Source organism: Trachemys scripta, chromosome 5, assembly GCF_013100865.1.
Source record: "Trachemys scripta elegans isolate TJP31775 chromosome 5, CAS_Tse_1.0, whole genome shotgun sequence".
NCBI classification, from domain to species: Eukaryota; Metazoa; Chordata; order Testudines; family Emydidae; genus Trachemys; species Trachemys scripta.
The window spans coordinates 68,154,889-68,171,800 of NC_048302.1; the positions used below are offsets into that span (position 1 = coordinate 68,154,889).

At 41.8% G+C, this 16,912-nt stretch overlaps 1 protein-coding gene across 7 annotated transcripts in view; it reads left to right on the forward strand.

Moving 5' to 3' along the window:
- Positions 1-16,912, forward strand: part of PALLD (palladin, cytoskeletal associated protein) — a 338,505-nt gene that overhangs the window by 220,958 nt on the left and 100,635 nt on the right. The window contains exon 1 of one of the 7 annotated variants that reach the window (XM_034770766.1): positions 7,448-7,622. The exons of the other annotated variants lie outside the window; for them this stretch is intronic. The gene's annotated coding sequence lies outside the window, so the exon portion shown is untranslated. Of the gene's footprint in view, positions 1-7,447; positions 7,623-16,912 lie in introns of those variants that run through there. 7 annotated transcript variants of the gene reach the window in all.

Consider the following 16,912-nt stretch of genomic DNA (forward strand, 5'->3'; position numbering starts at 1 on the left):
AGTCATTTGACCATGCTTCACATGCTGTAAATACTTCCTTTAGTATGGTAGTTTAATCTGAGAGAGTTTACTTTGAGGGTGGCTACCTGTCTATTTTTCTAAAGCTCTGCCTGTTACCTAAGCAAAAGCAGTGTGTGTGTGTGTGTGTGTGTGTGTGTGTGTGTGTGTGTGTGTGTGTGTGTGTGTGTGACACAATTTAAACTAGTTTAAGTAGCCTGGGAAAAAAATCTCTTGCTGTTATCGCTCTGTTTTGATTACTTTTTATTTTATCACATTAGTAGAGCAAGGACTGGAAATCATATTTGGCTTTCAAATGCTGGAGATAGTTGGCTTTCTCTCATTGTAAAGTGCATAACCTTAATATGCTATCTTGGGATCTTTGGTGATAGTAAGGTGTGATATAAATAAGAGATCTTGTGTGCTTAAATTATTTGTCTTTAAGAGTACTGATGATTTATTCTCTAGATTTCTTTCTTTTTTTTTTTTTTTTTTTTTTTAAGAACTGGTTAATTCTGTTATTGTGGACTTCTCCAATATGAAATAATTTAGAATAAAATATATTCTATAGTCCACTGTCGTCATCTCTCAAAAGCAGAGAAGCTGAGTAGAGCAGGATGCCTGTACTGTAAAATCCAATTGGCTCTCCCAAAATCATGCTATGAATTCCAGGAGGAGGATGTACGTGCCAGCTGCCCCTATTTGAGAGGCATAAAACGTTACTTTTCCACTCTAGCCTTCCAAAAAGAGCTCTAATTCCAATGCATTTCAATATTAAATGTGTTGTGTTCCACTCCTGAGGTGTCGCTATTCAGAGCGATCAAACGTTGGGAGATGCAGTATGGGAGAGGAATCAGTTTTATTGATTGTAATTAGTTGGGAAAAGGTTAAAGTTTTGCAATTGTAGGCATTGCAGGCCTCATTCTGAGCATCTTACAGTAATGGTGTAAATAAGGTTTATTTCCTTTGGGAGATAACTGAATTGAGCACATTATGACTCTAGCCAATTGTGTGAATCAGCTTGAACACTAGCAAATTGTTCAATGGTGGTTTCATTACTGGCAACTCCAACTGAGCTTACTCCTGTTGGAACTATGGCATGATGCACAGTTTCCATTGGGCTGGACCAATTTAAAACAGATTTTATAATCCCGAACTGACGTTCAGTTTTGAATTGAAGGTTCTTAAATTTTTAAGGCCAGAAGGTACCATTATGACATCCGTATGTACCTCTCTAGTGTGGCAACCCCCTTCACCAATATAAGACAAATCATGGAATCTCACCAAGTAATTTTTGCATCAAGTTATAGCATTTTATTTGAGCTATAGCGTATGTTTAGATGGACATCTAGCGTTGATGAAAAGACTTCAAGAAAAAAATCCAGTCTTAATCAGCTTAATCAGAAACTGCACATTGTAATAAAGCATGTAATAATGCCTTCCATTTAGTATAGCAACTGTCATTGCCCAGGATCTCAAAATGTTGTATTTCGCAATGCAGGAAAGCCAGCTATCTCCAGTATTTGAAGGAATTTCAAGTTCCTGCTGGAATAATACTTAAATACACATTTATTTGGAGCTTCTAGTGCTACTGTAATACAATCAGGATCAAAACCCCATTGTGCAGGGCATTGTACAGACACATTAAAATACAGTCTCTGCTCTAAAGATGAAATATACATTTAAAGAACTATATTTAGACCCCGAAATCGATTCTATAGTAGTTTCAGTGCTTTAAGAGCATTTTCTAATTTTTCAGACTCAATAATTCAGTTGTACTGTTTTCCAGTCATTTGTTTTCAGTCAGATTGCTATAGATCTTACTGTTCTATATCAGATCTTTCCTCCAGCATTTACAAGTTCATGATCTCTTCTTACATGCTGCAGACCTGTGGTGGTTATACTCCAATTTACACAGTATTAATTTAATTTTGACTAGTTGCTAGTTTTCATAATTTTTTCTCCAAAAAATACAAAGTGTGTGCCTTTTAACTTCCTTTCCCAGCCCTTACAAAAAATGTAAAAATCAACAAGATGAATAAATGGCTTCATAACTAATGGATATTTAATTTCATATGACTTTTCTGGAGCTAGTAGTAGATACTACAAGTGGAATCCGAATCTCCCTTCTACCATACACTTTGATGAACTGTTCCTAATCTCTTTGGAATATCCACCCTAAAACTGGCTTTTTAAAATAATTATTTTTCAAAGGAGATTATATTTTAAAGTACCATTTAAAATTGATCGATACTGTAAATTACATAATTATTGTAAGTACACCTCTACCCCGATATAACAATGTCCTCGGGAGCCAAAAAATCTTACTGCGTTATAGGTGAAATCGCGTTATATCGAACTTGCTTTGATCCACTGGAGTGCACAGCCCTGCCCTTCCCCCCTTATATAATGTAATGGGGGGTATAAGAGGAGTTATTTACACTAAGGGAAGGAATGCAACAGCATTTCAAGTTTCCTACATAAATAATTCTGTATCCTCCTTTTTGGGGTCTTTGACACGTAGTGTGTCTCACATAGGGAGGCAGAAATAGAGCAGTGGAGTGGGACTCAGGAGACCTGGGTTCTATTCCTAGCTCTGTCATTGGCGAATTTTAAGCAAGCCTCTTCACCTTCCTGTAACTCAATTTTCCCATGTGTAAAATGGAGATAATGATACTGACCTTATTTATATAGCATTTTGAGATCTAATGATGAAGAGCTAAGTATTATTATTATTTGGGCCTTGCCATGGTGAACTTCATGTGCACCTCCTAGTCACAGTTATGTTTGTTGAATCACAGTTGGGAGAGTATCTCGTGATAACTTGATGTGTGAAAGTGTCCTTTGTTTTGCATTTGCCTTCCAAACTCATTAAATGGCATTCCTCCTTTTTTCCCCAAAGCTCTCTTCCAAAATTTTTAGTGCAACTCAGTTGGTCTCACTGAGCTCACTGGCATGGTTTCTACCAATTTCTTCTCCTCTGCTGTTAATTTGTTTAATTATTATTAGTAAATAATAATCTGAAGGAATAATTAAGGGCAAAGCAGTTTAGTGGTACTATCCAGAAGTAGGGATTTAGTGTCATACAGATTGCCTATCTACAGCCATTACTGGCTGACAGTTTACACTACTTATTTTAATGTGAGTGGGCAAAATGCTATGTTCAGTAAGTATAACCAACCTAAAGCCAAACATAGTTCTGTTCCAGATGTGGGTATTGATGAGAACAGGAGTTCCTAGGTGAAAATGTCTGAGGGCATGCCTATCTTACAATCAGAGGTGTGACTGTAACACCTGTAGATATACCTGAGCTAGCTCTGATCCAGCTAGCTTAAATGACAATAGTAGTGAAGCTGCTGAAGCACAGGCTGTAGAAACCTGCCCAGGACACTGGGGGTGTGTCTACATTGCAATGTGAGCCTAGGATTAGTAGAACTTGAGTTAAATAAGGTCTTGAGCATCTACAGTCACTTGTAACCCAAGATTAGGAATTGTTGAACCCAGGTCTCAATCTGGGGCTCTAGCAGCTACAGTACAGGTATATCTACACAAGGATAAAAAACCCTTGGCTGGCCTAGGTCAGCTGACATGGGATTGGGCACCGGGGCGAAAATCGCTGTGTAAACATTTGGGCTCAGACTGAGCCTGAGCTCTGGAACCTTGCAAGGGTGGAGGGTCCCAGAGCTCAGACTCCAGTCCAAGCCTGAACGTCTATGCAGCGAATTTTAGCCCCACATCCCAAGCCCCACAAACCCGAGTGAGCTGACCCAGGCTAGCCTTAGCCATGCCTCAGTTCTTTTATTTCTGTATAGATGTAAGGGGGTTATTGTACCCCTACAAAAACTCAGCCTGCGACTTGTGAGGAACAAACTGTAAACTTCCCTTACATTTCAGAGATGCTAGTTGTGATGTCCCCGTTCCACAGAGCAGGGTTATGTGCTTTCCTTTCTCATTTTTTCCTTATTCTTTAAAATTGATTGCTGTTGAAAAAATTTTATTTGCTTTGAACTGTATGTAAGGATCAGTGGGTCAGGGAAGCATCCAGTGCAGAGAGAGCACCCTGGAGGGGGATCACCCTAGCCCAGGGGTGGGCAAACTTTTTGGCCCGAGGGCCACATCTGGGTGTGGAAATTGTATGCAGGGCCATGAATGTAGGGCTGGGGCACGGGGTTGGAGTTTGGGAGGGAGTGGGTGGTATGGGAGGGGTGCGGTGTGCAGGAGGGGGCTCAGGGCAAGGGTGTGGGGTGCAGCAGGGGCTCAGGGCAGGGGGTTGGGGTGTAGGGTGCAGGAGGGGTTTGCAGTGCCACTTACCTCTAGCGGCTCCAGGGTGGCAGCAGCTCACAGTGGTGTTAAGGTAGGCTCCCTGCCTGTCGTGGCCCTGTGCTGCTCCCAGAAGTGGCCAGCATGTCTGGCAGTGGCTCCTGGGGGTGCGGTGGGGCAGGCGGCTCCACCAAGCACTGCCCTTGCCTGTGGGTACCACCCATGAAGCTCCCATTGGCCGTGGTTCCCCATTCCCGGTCAGTGGGAGCAGCGGAGGTCGGTGCCTACATGCAAGGGCAGCGCACGGAGCCCTCTGCCCCCCACTCAAGGGGTTGCAGGGATGTGGTGCTGGCCGCTTCCAGAAGTGGCGTGGGGCCAGGGCAGGCAGAGGGATCCTGCCTTAACCCCGCTGTGCCACAGGGCTGGCAGTCCCACAGTCCGGACTGAAAGCCCTGATGGGCCAGATCCAGCCCATGGGCCATAGTTTGCCCTGCTCTCTGCTAGCCCCTGCCTTAAGTGACCACAACAAGATTGGGGGTCGAACCCCCCCCAGGAATCCTGGGCCCAGCTTTGTTTGGGTTACGAGGACTCTACCACACAGGAGAGTGGAAGGCGAGCCCTTGAGGTCAGGCAGGCCTCTGGGTAAAGGAAGTGGGAGCGAGGACTCAAATCCTTTCAGTAGCCCATTTCACTGGGGTAGTCTATAAGCCAGGAAAGTTCCCCACAATAGTGGGGCCATTCCCTCGCTTACATAGACATACCATACACTGCTTGATGCAGGCCCAAGTCCAACCATCAATATCCCCAACATCCTACCACCCTTCCAAAATGTGGCAATTCTAGTCCTTTGTTCTTGGTGCAGTGTGAGAAAACTTGTCTGTCCAGAGACAAAGAAAATTGGCCTGGGGGCTGTGGGATACTTTTGGTGAAGTCTGAGCATGCGTCCAGTGAGGCTGCGTCTACATTGCAAAGGCAATAGAGCTTGTATCCTGGGTTCGGCTTGACTCAGGCTCCACCTCCATGGGTCCTGGGACCAAGTCTTGGTTTAGAATAATTTGTGTGTATGCGGAAAGGGGGTTAGGCTTGAGCCTGGGTTTAAAACCTAAACTTACATTGCCGTGTAGATATACCCTGGATATATACTCCAGCAGCTAGCCCAGAGGTGGGCAAACTACCACTCAGGGGCTACATCCGGCCCGCGGGGCCGTCCTGCCCGGCCCTTGAGCTCCCAGCCAGGGAGGCTAGCCCCCAGTCCCTCCCCCACAGCCTCGAGCTCGCCATATCGCCAGTGCTCTGAGTGGTGGGGCTGCGAGCTCCTGCTGGGCAGCGCGGCTGCGAGAGCCGCAGGAGTAGTGTATTAAATTGCTCCCCATAGGAATGTGCTACTTACGGTGTACTACTTACAGCTGCCAGTCCTGGTGCTCTGAACGGCATGGTAAGGGGTCAGGGAGTGGGGGACTTGGATAAGGGGCAGAGGGTCCCGGGGGGCAGTCGGGACAGGGAGCAGGGGGCAGTTGGATAGGCATGGGAGTCCCAGGGGGCTGTCAGGGGGCAGGGGTGTGGATGGAGTCGAGGCAGTCAGGGGACGGGGAATGGGGGGTTGGATAAGGGGGTGGGGTCTCAGGGGGGCGGTTGGGGGCAGGGGGTCCCGGGAGGGGGCAGTCAGGGGATAAGGAGCAGGGGGAGTTGGATGGGTTGGGGATTCTCAGGGGGGCAGTCAGGGGGTGGGAAGTTGGAGGGGGCGGATAGGGGGAAGGGGCCAGGCTGTTTGGGGAGGCACAGCCTTCCCTACCCGGCCTCCATACAGTTTCGGAACCCCGATGTGGCCCTCAGGCCAAAAAGTTTGCCCACCCCTGAGCTAGCTTGTGCTGCCACCCATGCTTTGTGGCTTCCCTGCTATTGTTACTGGAGTCTGGAGCTAGTTAGAGCAAAGCTGGTTTGGGTATGTATACACATACTGCAGTCACACCTCCCATTGCTTTGTATACATACCCTGAATCCTCACTCATCTTGATTTTGTCTGCTGCTATGTTGCTGATAATTTAACTTTGCTCTGAATTTACTTGCAAAGCTGAAGCAAACTTCCACATCAGCACGTGGAAAGCTTTTGATTAACTCAAATTAAATAGAGTAATAGAAAGGTGAGAGGCAGAAGGATTTGGTGGATGCTCCCCATTCTTCACACTTTTTTCCTCTCTCCACAAAAACAAGCATCGACATTCCACTGGTGTTTTCAGTGGAACATGTAATAGTAATAACATTTTAAGAATACATGTTTGTCATCCTGGGAATATTTAACATTTTGAAAGTATAATTAAATAACAAAATAACTTGCTGGCAACACACAGCATCAGTAGATGTTCCCTGAACTCTGACACCATCTTCCAGTAGGTGAACAAGGCACAACAGAATGTTTATAAAACATGCGACGGAGGCACCTAATAGAACACTATAAATGTTCTGAAGAAAGCCCCTAATTTAGTTCTAATCTGAAAAGTCAGGAATACTGAAGGTTGGAATGCTGCTCAACTCCAAGGGATAAGTATAAACATCATTTAAAGCAAAAAAAAAACAAAAAAAAACTGAAGCATAACTCCCCCCCATTCTAGATTTTCATTAAAATATGTGGATGTGCTACTATACTCTGCCGTTGTGCACTATGGGTGAAAGTGATGTGGCAGGCTAGGAAATATAAATAAACTGTGTGTGTTTTGCAAGAAGGTTAACCCCAGCTCCAGTGGAAAAATTTCTAACTGCTGCCATTTCAGGAATATGTTAATTCCAGAGAATCCAGACTGTTTCCTTTCCTCTCACATGCAGCTTTTCTTCATTTATTAGAGATGTCTGCACAGTTTGTAATGGAAATGGACAAAAAGTATTGGAAAAAGAGGGTATTGCTGCACCATGGTAACGTGCAGCTAAAGATTTTTTGAGCAAAATTTAAAAAAAAAATCCCAACCCTTTTTGTGCTAAGGAAAGATTTAATTTAAAACTTAGCAGACCATATTGATTCAGAAGAATATCCTGAAAAGCAAAGGTGACAAACGATAGGAAAAACACCAACTTCACTGCAGTTTTCAGAAATGTGGTAATTCTTTTATTAATCACACTGAAGAATTCTCAGTAACTCTGGAGGACTCTTATTATGAAGTTGCTAGAGCTAGAAAACGTTAGTGAAGAATCACTGAGTCATGAAGTTGGTGTTCTCTTCTCTCTGACTAATCTGTATATAATATTGAGAACCTGCTAGACTCCACTTCAGTCCCAAAGTGCTGGCTTTACTGCTACAACGGATCTGCCTGTCTCTTTATCTGAAAAAGTTGTACTCTGGCATTGTGATAATAGATAAAGTAGGCATTGAAAAGGTAAGGTGCGACGATGCTGTTTATGTATGCTGCGTCCTTTTTTTGATCAGGTAAACCCATGACTAAAACATAGTGATGGAGAACGAAAGGTCAGAGCAACTTTTTTTAATGTGATCTTGGTGATTGCAGCTCTTGCAAGTAGTTTTTTATTAATATTTACTATCTCTTACAGCGTTAGCCACTTTTTCTGTAACTGCAGCCAGGCTCAGAAATGCACTTTATTTGCAGTCTTTGGCATCAGATTCATTTTTCTAAGTGCATTTGGGATGTTAGTGTGGCGGCGGCAGCAGCAGCAGCTGCAGGGTGTGTTGTGTGTGTGTGTGTGTCTCAACATTGGCGAACCGATTGTTAGTATATGATAGAGCTGTAAAATAGTGAGGGCCCTTGCAGCCTTCTTTTGTAGGAGATTTCTCTCAACTTGAAAGAACTTGTGGATTAAAACAGAATTAGCCACAGGCAGGAGACTCCAGATATTTTAGAAAGCTTATCACCCAAAACGTTATGGTTTGTTATCAAAATCATAATCTTTGTATGCTGCTTGGAGTCTGTGCTGTATGCAAAGTGCATGTGGGTTCCCATCATTTATATACTCTCTTGCTGTTAGTTTATTTTTGAAATATTTATAATTCAGTGTTGAATGTCACAGTGTTACCTAATAACTTTGTCATTTACACAGCAACTGCTTTTGGTGCTGCTTGAATTTTATTTTATTTTATTTTTTATTTTTTTTAATAATGTGTAGCAGATATTTGTTTAAATTTTGATTGTGAAGACAAAAATATGTGACAGTTTCCTGGCAACAGGCAAGTAATTAGAAAGGATGCTGGGAAAAGTAAGACTTGCCTTCCTTATAATGATGTGTTTATAGGAACTTGGAAAGCAGAGGTATGCATTGGCTATCAAAGAGAAACCAATGTCTGCCATCGGAACATTTGGATCAATGTTAGGTTAAAGAATGCACAGCTCACATCTAAAAAAAGGAATGGACACATCTCCTATTTGATTGGATACTGAGGTCAAGGAGGCACTCTTCTCAATATTTTGTGGTTGTACTGAACTGCATCCACTGGTCTGGAGGAGCAAATATGTTTCCTGGCATGGATTTCATGGGGTGTGCTATTTGTACTGTGGTGTGCTGTTTCAACTGCCACCTGGAAAGTATTGTGTTTATGGTCTGTGCACAACATACTTCACTGAAGGCCCTGTTTGGTCGGTCAATCTGTCTGCCTATCTAATATAATATAATATAAATAATAGTGTTGCTCTAATTGGAGCCCCAATAACCACCAGGAACCCAGATCTAGTCTACGATTCACTGTACAAATAGCAGACATGGAACGATTAAGAATTGAAACTGATAATATGAAGGATGGGCAAACCATTGCCATTTCAGTGGTTTTGGTCAACTTGATCAATCCATACAATGTCCTGAACCTAATGTGAATCACTTAAGTCAGTAAGCTGTTCTCACAAGTTTTTAGCCCAGTTTTTCAAAGTAAGATTTTGTCACTTCCTACATTTGGTTGGGCAAGGAATACTGTAAGAATTGCCTTTGACATGGTATTTCAACACTTGTTCTCTTGGCTGGAACCAAAAACTCAAGGAGTGGGCTGATAAAAGAGACCAGAGCAGGTAGCTGGGGTATGTATTCCCCAGAAATGCTCATTTTAAGTTTGGTTGGAAGGTTAGGGTCTTGTTTTGTTCAACCATTTAGTCTGTTCCTAAGTATTATAGTGGACCAGCAGTGTTTAAAAATGGACTTCACTAGAACTGGGTATTAGGCAGCCTTAGGGACCAATTTATAATAGAAACCTTCGTTATGAAGATACATTGTGTATTCACTTTCCTAGTGACCGCCAAAATAATGGTTGCATCAGTAATATGAGAACTAATCATCAATACAACTACATATTTCAACACTAAATATGAACTCATACAAAACTCCCCAGTTGTTTTGTTCTTGTGCTAATATGCAGAAGTGGCATTTCAAAAATCTTGCTATAAAAGAGTGAAAACAAGTGAAGCTGCTTTTTTAGCTCCATGATAAAGCATAGCCAAAAGTTTTGGTCCAGCATTGGCTTCTTCCCATCACAAATTCTTTACATGCAAATCTGTGGTCCATTAGGGTGGTATGCAATTTTTGGCCTTGGGGGGGAATAGTTCAATATCTTGACAATGACTAAACTGATACAGGTTTGCATCCTGTGTGAATGTATGACCATCTGAGCAAGTAATAGAGAAGGCAGAGGAGTAAGGTGTTTGATATTTTAGCAGTTAATTTTACACCTTACTCATAAAGGGCATGCAATTAAATGAACAAAATAAAGTACATGTTCACAGACAGCATTAATTGTATTTCAGCTGAGCAAAAGGGTAACTGCAAGGATGGTGATTGAATCAGCACTCCGTAAGTGTGCGTGGTTTATTTATGCACCAGTATATACCCACCTCGTTAAATATAAGAGCTGATGGAATACTAGGAAAGTGATTTGTCAAATAATTTGAAGAAAAATAACCAAATGCTTCAAATAAGGAATTCACCAAATAGCATTCAACCAGCTATACTCTTCAGTAGCTCTGAATATGACATCCCATGCATTCCTTGTGATTTTTATCCACACCAAAAGTTTTCAGACACCAAGGAGTATAGTGTAGCATCAGTCTACGTGGGGTTACTTGTGTAAATCTCTGTGCACCTAAATTACTGGTAGATGATGAATTGGCATTATGTAGAAAGATATGAAGACAAAGACCTGGCCCCTGAAATATGAATATCTAAGATGAAAATGTACAAAATAGGAATGGGAGCAATGAAAAGCTATATAATTGAATGCTGAAGTACACATCTGATTAGTTCCATATTTTTTCAATGGAATATCTTATGCTTTGGGGTTTAAACTTTTCCGTTTGTTGTTTACGCTTCAGAGGAGTAATCTGAGATTTATTGGCCTTTTGAAGTCTGTTTTCAGAGAGTCTTGGAGGAGAGTGTGGAGGCATGGGAGACTGAGGAAGGACAGGAGTTCCAGGCTTATTGGTTTAGAAGAAGCCCCAGAAATGAATGAGGGAGATACCTGGAGAAAAGATAAGCTGTATGGCTTGGGGAGAGCAGAGGGGCAAAGGGAAAAAGAATCAAGAGTATAGAAATAGGTAGAGGACAGGTGTTAGAGATTATTCTCCAAAAGGTGAATTTAATACTGTAGTTCATTGTTTTAAATTTTTACTTTTTTCATTTTAGCAAACTATTAAGCCTCAAAGATTAGCTCATCACGAACATAATACCTCTTGTGGTTATTCTTCACTTTTTTGTCCTATTTTGATGGGGAAATAACCTTCTAATGATGGATTTCCTGCTGAATTGTTTTAAATAAGTAATAAATTACTGTGTTGCAGGAATTATCAAGGGAGTAGAGCAGTAAAGAAGGGTTGATGGCCTAAAGACATTAATTTCTATTATAAAGTGACAAACAGTTCAGGGTGTCATATGTGCAGCACATTCAATATTTGGTAGACTTCATCATGTGGTAATCTAATAAATAGCCATACACACTTGTCTCATTACAAGACTAATCTCGGATCATTATATGTCTATGTAACTTTATATTCATAAATAACCTTCCACCTTGAAACATTCCAATATACTTTATAGATAGCATTTCAGTGATGAAGTGTGTACACACACACCACACACACACACACACACACATACTCATTAAATCCACTTCTGGAGTGGAGTGGGGCTACCACTCTATAATGACAACACTAAATGGTTATTTTTATGGCCGGTAAAGGAATAATACTATATTCATTTAGAAATGGGAAGAACTTGGGTATACATGTTATTACCCAAGTTAGAACTTGGCCAGGATACTCAGGCTAATACCTTTATTTTGTAGAAAACATGATGGGCTCTTTCATGACCCTAAGTATCAGGATCTCATCCAATATTTTGGCATTTTATGAGATGTAAAAATTATTTACATTTTTTGTCACATTCACTATCAGTATACTAGCAAACCAGTAGAGAAACAAGGTAATTCATGGCTGAGCATCCAAAATGTAATTTCTGGATTACCACAAGAATTGCATTTTCTGGAAAATATTTTCTTCCACTTTGCTGTCTAGACACTTTATACAGTCACTTCTTGACCTGCTTAAGGCACTCCAACCTGTGCCAAGAGAGGAAGTCTGCATTTCCTTTATTGGATCATAGTGTGACTTTAGAGAATGGTTAATCCTGGAGCTTTCCTTCACCACAAAAGGAAGGGAGTTGAAGAACATATAAATTTTTCTAAAAGTACAATGGTCTCAATCCAGTGCTGCACCCAGTCTCTGCCTGGTTCCGCAAAATTAAGGGGACCACAAAGCAGCTCACAGAGCCTTCCCACTGAGAACAGAGGGGAGGCAGGTTTGACACTTGGCATAATTTAGATTAGCTTTAAGGCTGCTCTAAACTACTCCCTGGCTGCAGTGTCCCAAGTGGGGCCACTCCATTTCCTCCACACCCCTTATGCTGAGGCAGAGGGGGTTAGGTTGTGTTAGCTGTCTGCCTCCTGGGAATTCCTCCTACACTGGGAGGAGGAAGCCCAATTAGCATTTAAAACAGTTATGTGGCTTCTTTGTATCACCAGAACAGCACAAAGGAGCAGCAGTGGGACTCAGGATTGTGCCTGATATCTGTTTTCAGAATGGACCCTTTCTACACAATGTTCTAGTAGCAAGCAGGAAAGCCACACTTCTTTTCTTACTGGTTCCTTTTGGAAGATCTTAACCAGGACAAGACAATGTAAACTTTTCACTACACACTTCAGTCTTGGGAATGTGAAAGAGGTAATTAATCCAAGACCAGAGTCTGTCTATAAAGATCTACTGTACCATGTTGCCTATGTGCTGCCACACTGGCAACCTAGTTCTGGAAAATGTTCACAATGTGCAGGGGTGAAAGTGAACCGGTACGAGCCGATACTCCGTACCGGTAAGAACCCACACCTGCCCATACCCAGCCCACATTAAAGCGCTGCTGCGGCAGCGCTTTAATGTCCCTGCCCATTTTGCCTCCCCTGTCAGGGCCCTGCTAGTAGGGTCCGTACCGGGAGGACCGCCACCGGGGGGAGGAAGGGCTAGCAACAATAAAGGGCTACCGCAGCAGCACTTTAAGGACGATCCTTTGCCATAGCAGCGCTTTAAGGATACTCAAAGAGTTGCCGCGGCAAAGGACCATCCTTAAAGTGCTGCCACGGCAGTGTTTTAACCTCCCTGCCTCTTCCCCGCATCGATGGCCTTGCTAGTAGGGTCTATACCGGCAGAGCCGCCAACAGGGGAGGCAAAAGGGGCAGGGACATTAAAGCGCTGCCGCAGCAGCACTTTAAGGATGGTCCTTTGCCGCGGCAGCGCTTTAATGTTGCTGTGCCCCCACCGACGGGGGGGGGTGTGTGCAACAACATTAAAGCGCTGCCGCGGCAAAGGACCCTGCAGCGCTTTAACCCCTGTCCCTTTTGCCCCCCTCTCCCCTGCCCCCCAGCTACCGACGGGCGGGGGGGGGGAGGGAGCAGCTGCCCTGGGGCTGGTGATTTAAAAGGGCCCGGGACTCCAGACCCTTTAAATCAACATGGGAGCCCTGAGCGGCGCGGGACAGGCAGCCTGGAAGGAGCCGCCCCACCTCATACCGATAAGTGTCCTCAGTTACTTTCACTCCTGACAATGTGGCATATATTTCATTAGTCCTAGAGGTTTTGTTCAATGAAAGAATTTCTAGAGAGGCACTCCTTTGTAGACATGATGTGTCACCCAGCAGAAATGTACAGGAAAACTTTTTGGTTTTCCTTGGCAAAATCCTTGCATTTTTTTCCACAATGAAGTGTATAAATAGATTAACTCACAAAAAAGTTTAAGTAATGTTAACATTGATACTGACCAACAAAAGCCATCAAATTCAAAGTGAAAGCTGACACCATAAGGTCTATACCCAGTTGTGCCTAATATTATAGCACAGGATCTGAGATCCCTGTGAATAATGAGACACCATGGGGGAGTTAAGGATAAGGCATCCACATTTACTTTGAATTTCCTTGCTTTTGTTGGTGTGTAATATAACCAGTTGAAGGAAACACAATGTATTTTACTGAAACATAGTTGCCAGAATTGTTTTAATTCTTTGATTTAAATCTGAACAGCTAAATGTCATTAAAAGGTGTTGAATGAAATATGGACTTAATTTTTAAATTGGGTTTTAAAAATATCTCTTGTTATGGAGAAATGTCCATTTCAAACAGCAGGAGGGGCATTCAGATGATATCCAGTGATCTGGGGAAATTTTATTATGAGTTCTTGCACAACCTCTAGTCAATAGACAGGGCATGAGTTGTTACTTAGTTGAGATTCTTGGACTACAGAATCATAAAAAATACGGTCCTCGTTCTTCAACCACTCTGCATGCATACATCCAGTTTAAATCAATGGGAGAGTTGCATGGGATACAGTGGCTTCTCAAGAGAACCAACCTTCTGTTACCTTAAATCAGGCCTGCCCCTCAAAGTAATCTTCCTGAACCTTAGTCACAGCCTGGGAGAATTCATTTCTAAATTCTATTTTGACCTATTGTCCTATTGAGCTAAATATTTAATTATGCTGAACATTAATTGTATGAAAATAATCACTAGCAATAAAAAATGTTCTTTTTAGACTTCAAAGTGAATTTATATTGTATACCTATAACACATTTTACATATATATACAGTGTAACAAAGGAAAAAAAGTACATGTGATTTTTTTTCTCTTTAGAAAAAAGAAAAAGAGGATAGAATAAATGTGCGTGTATAAATGTACATTCATCTAAACATGTACATATAAAGTATCAGTAAAATCAGTATCAAATTTATGGGGATGATTTGTTTAAAGCAGTTCATCTTTCATTATTTACATACAAAACTTTTAATGAGTCCAACTTTGGCTAACAGAGCAGATTCACCAAGGCAACACAAAGTTTTGAACAAATTGAAGGAGTGCTTCCTGACACAGAAACCCAGTGGTGCTGTATTTCTTCCAGCTCACTTCACTGTACTTATTTTGGCACTAAAATATAAAAGCCTTGTTTTTAATGTCTGAAAGTATCAGAAGGGCACCCTGATTTATGACTGTAGTACACAACTACCAAAGATCTAGTGAATTTTCCAGTGAAAGTGGAGCTTTGAAAACCTCAGAGGTGGTCGTCATTTTTTGTGGATGAGATTTTTCCATGCACTCTTTATATATGTGTTGGTGACATGTGCTTCCTGTGCTTGTTTTCAGAGGGTTAAATGAGAACATCAGTTTCTTGATAGTTCAGTTACTAGGGACCAAAAAAATCTATTAGCTGCAAGAGGATGCCATGGCGCTGCTTTTCTTCAGTGCAGCTCTGACATGTTTAAAAGCAATAGTTTAAACAAAGTTTAATAAAAGGTGTAGGTATCCCCAGTGGTTGCCAGGGGTCTTAGTGCATTAGACTCCTTTCAATTGGATGTCAGAGAGATTAGCAAAGCATGGCTCTCTCAACTATCCCATCAAGAAGCTGGTGAACTATCAAGCAGGCATGCTAGGTTTTTTCTTTATATAACATTTCTTGCATAGTTTATTTTCAGGAGGGAGTCATGGCTTCACTTCTGTATCTTAGTTTTCACAAAGATGTGTGTTTTCTGGGGGGGGGAAACAATTACATTTGATCGGGGACCAGATTTGAACTTTTTTGTAAAACTGTTTTAAGCTACAAGAAGATTGAGACGAGGGGAAAGCTTTGTTTAGTTTAGTCTCCAAAGCCATCCATCTGTTGGCCTTTTTTTGTAGACTGACAACCAGAAGGCCAGTTCTATCAGTTGTGATGCTTTAAAAGTGATGCTGTTAAACATTTGTTTATAGTGGTAATCATATTACTGAGAGAGAGAATCCTCCAGGGGCATTGCCATTCCATGTATTGCTAAAAAAACACTTCCTGTTTGGGCTGTCTATCTGCAGTACAATATCATGTAGTTTTCCTTTATTTAATATATTTGTTTTATTTATTTACAAAGTAAAATTATCCTGTGTTTAGCTGAGATTGTGGCAATCTCAATTCAATATAAATATTAAAATAATAGTCTTGTCTAGTATGCTTATCATTATAGCATCTCAGATACTCATCCTTGCAATACCCTGTGTTGTGGCCATGTGTTACTATCTCCATTTTACAGATGAGGAAACTTGAGGCACAGAGATCAATATCAATATTTCCAATGAAACTGGGGGCTTGAAACTCCTGAAAATCAGTCCAAGGTACCTAGAGTTGGGCATTCAAAGACAGAGGTATCCAAAATTAATGGACATGATCAAAATACTCAAGTGACACATCCAACCACACATAGAAGATCTGGATTCTGGCCATTCCATAGACTTCTTAAAACCCTGCCCAATGCTTTAACCAAAATACTATGCTTTCTCTCCCAAATATAACATTTGTACTCTGAATTTTTCAGGTACAAAAGAATTTAGCCATACTCTTGGCCTATTGAGAGAGGTCAAATGATATGCTCCAAAAGGTTTTTATTTCCTTAGGGGGAAAAAGTCATAATTTTTAAATCTGTACTAAAACTGGAGATCAGGATGTAGTGTAAAGATAAAGGTGCACCTTTTCTAGCCATTTAAAAAGAATTATTGAATCCAACTATAAAACGAGACCATGGAAGTTCAAAATATATTGAAAGATAGTTCTGTTGTACCGTGAGTCCCCAGTATGTTGCATGTGGTTCCCATTCTTTTATCTTTAGTGGCTTTTGGAATTTCTACTAGAGCTTTTGAGGTTATTAGCTTAAACTTCTTTTAGTATTTCATCTGGAGTTGCAGGAAAATGATCACTTCCATTTTTGCTACTTATAAAATTTTTGTTTCTAAAATCAAAAGAAAATGTACATTTTAAGATAAGTTGTATTTAAGGAATGCTTGAACTTGAAGCATATCCTTGGGGAGAAGGGATTTACAAGAAAAGAGATATACGGCTATATCCTGCTTTCAAATACTGAGTTCTATTAGGGTTACCATATTGAACAAATAAAAAAAGAGGACCCTCCACGGGGCCCTGGACCCGCCCATTTCCCACCCCCAGCCCCACCCCAACTCCGCCCCTTCTCCACCCTAACTCCGCCCCCTCCTCCCTCTCACTCCCAGCCACGCGAAAAGGGCTGCCCGAGCGCTACCGGCTTCACGGTTTGCCAGGCAGCCCCCAGACCCTGCGCCCCCGGCCAGCGCTTCCCCAGCACAGCTGGAGCCCGGGAGGGGAAGTGCCCAGC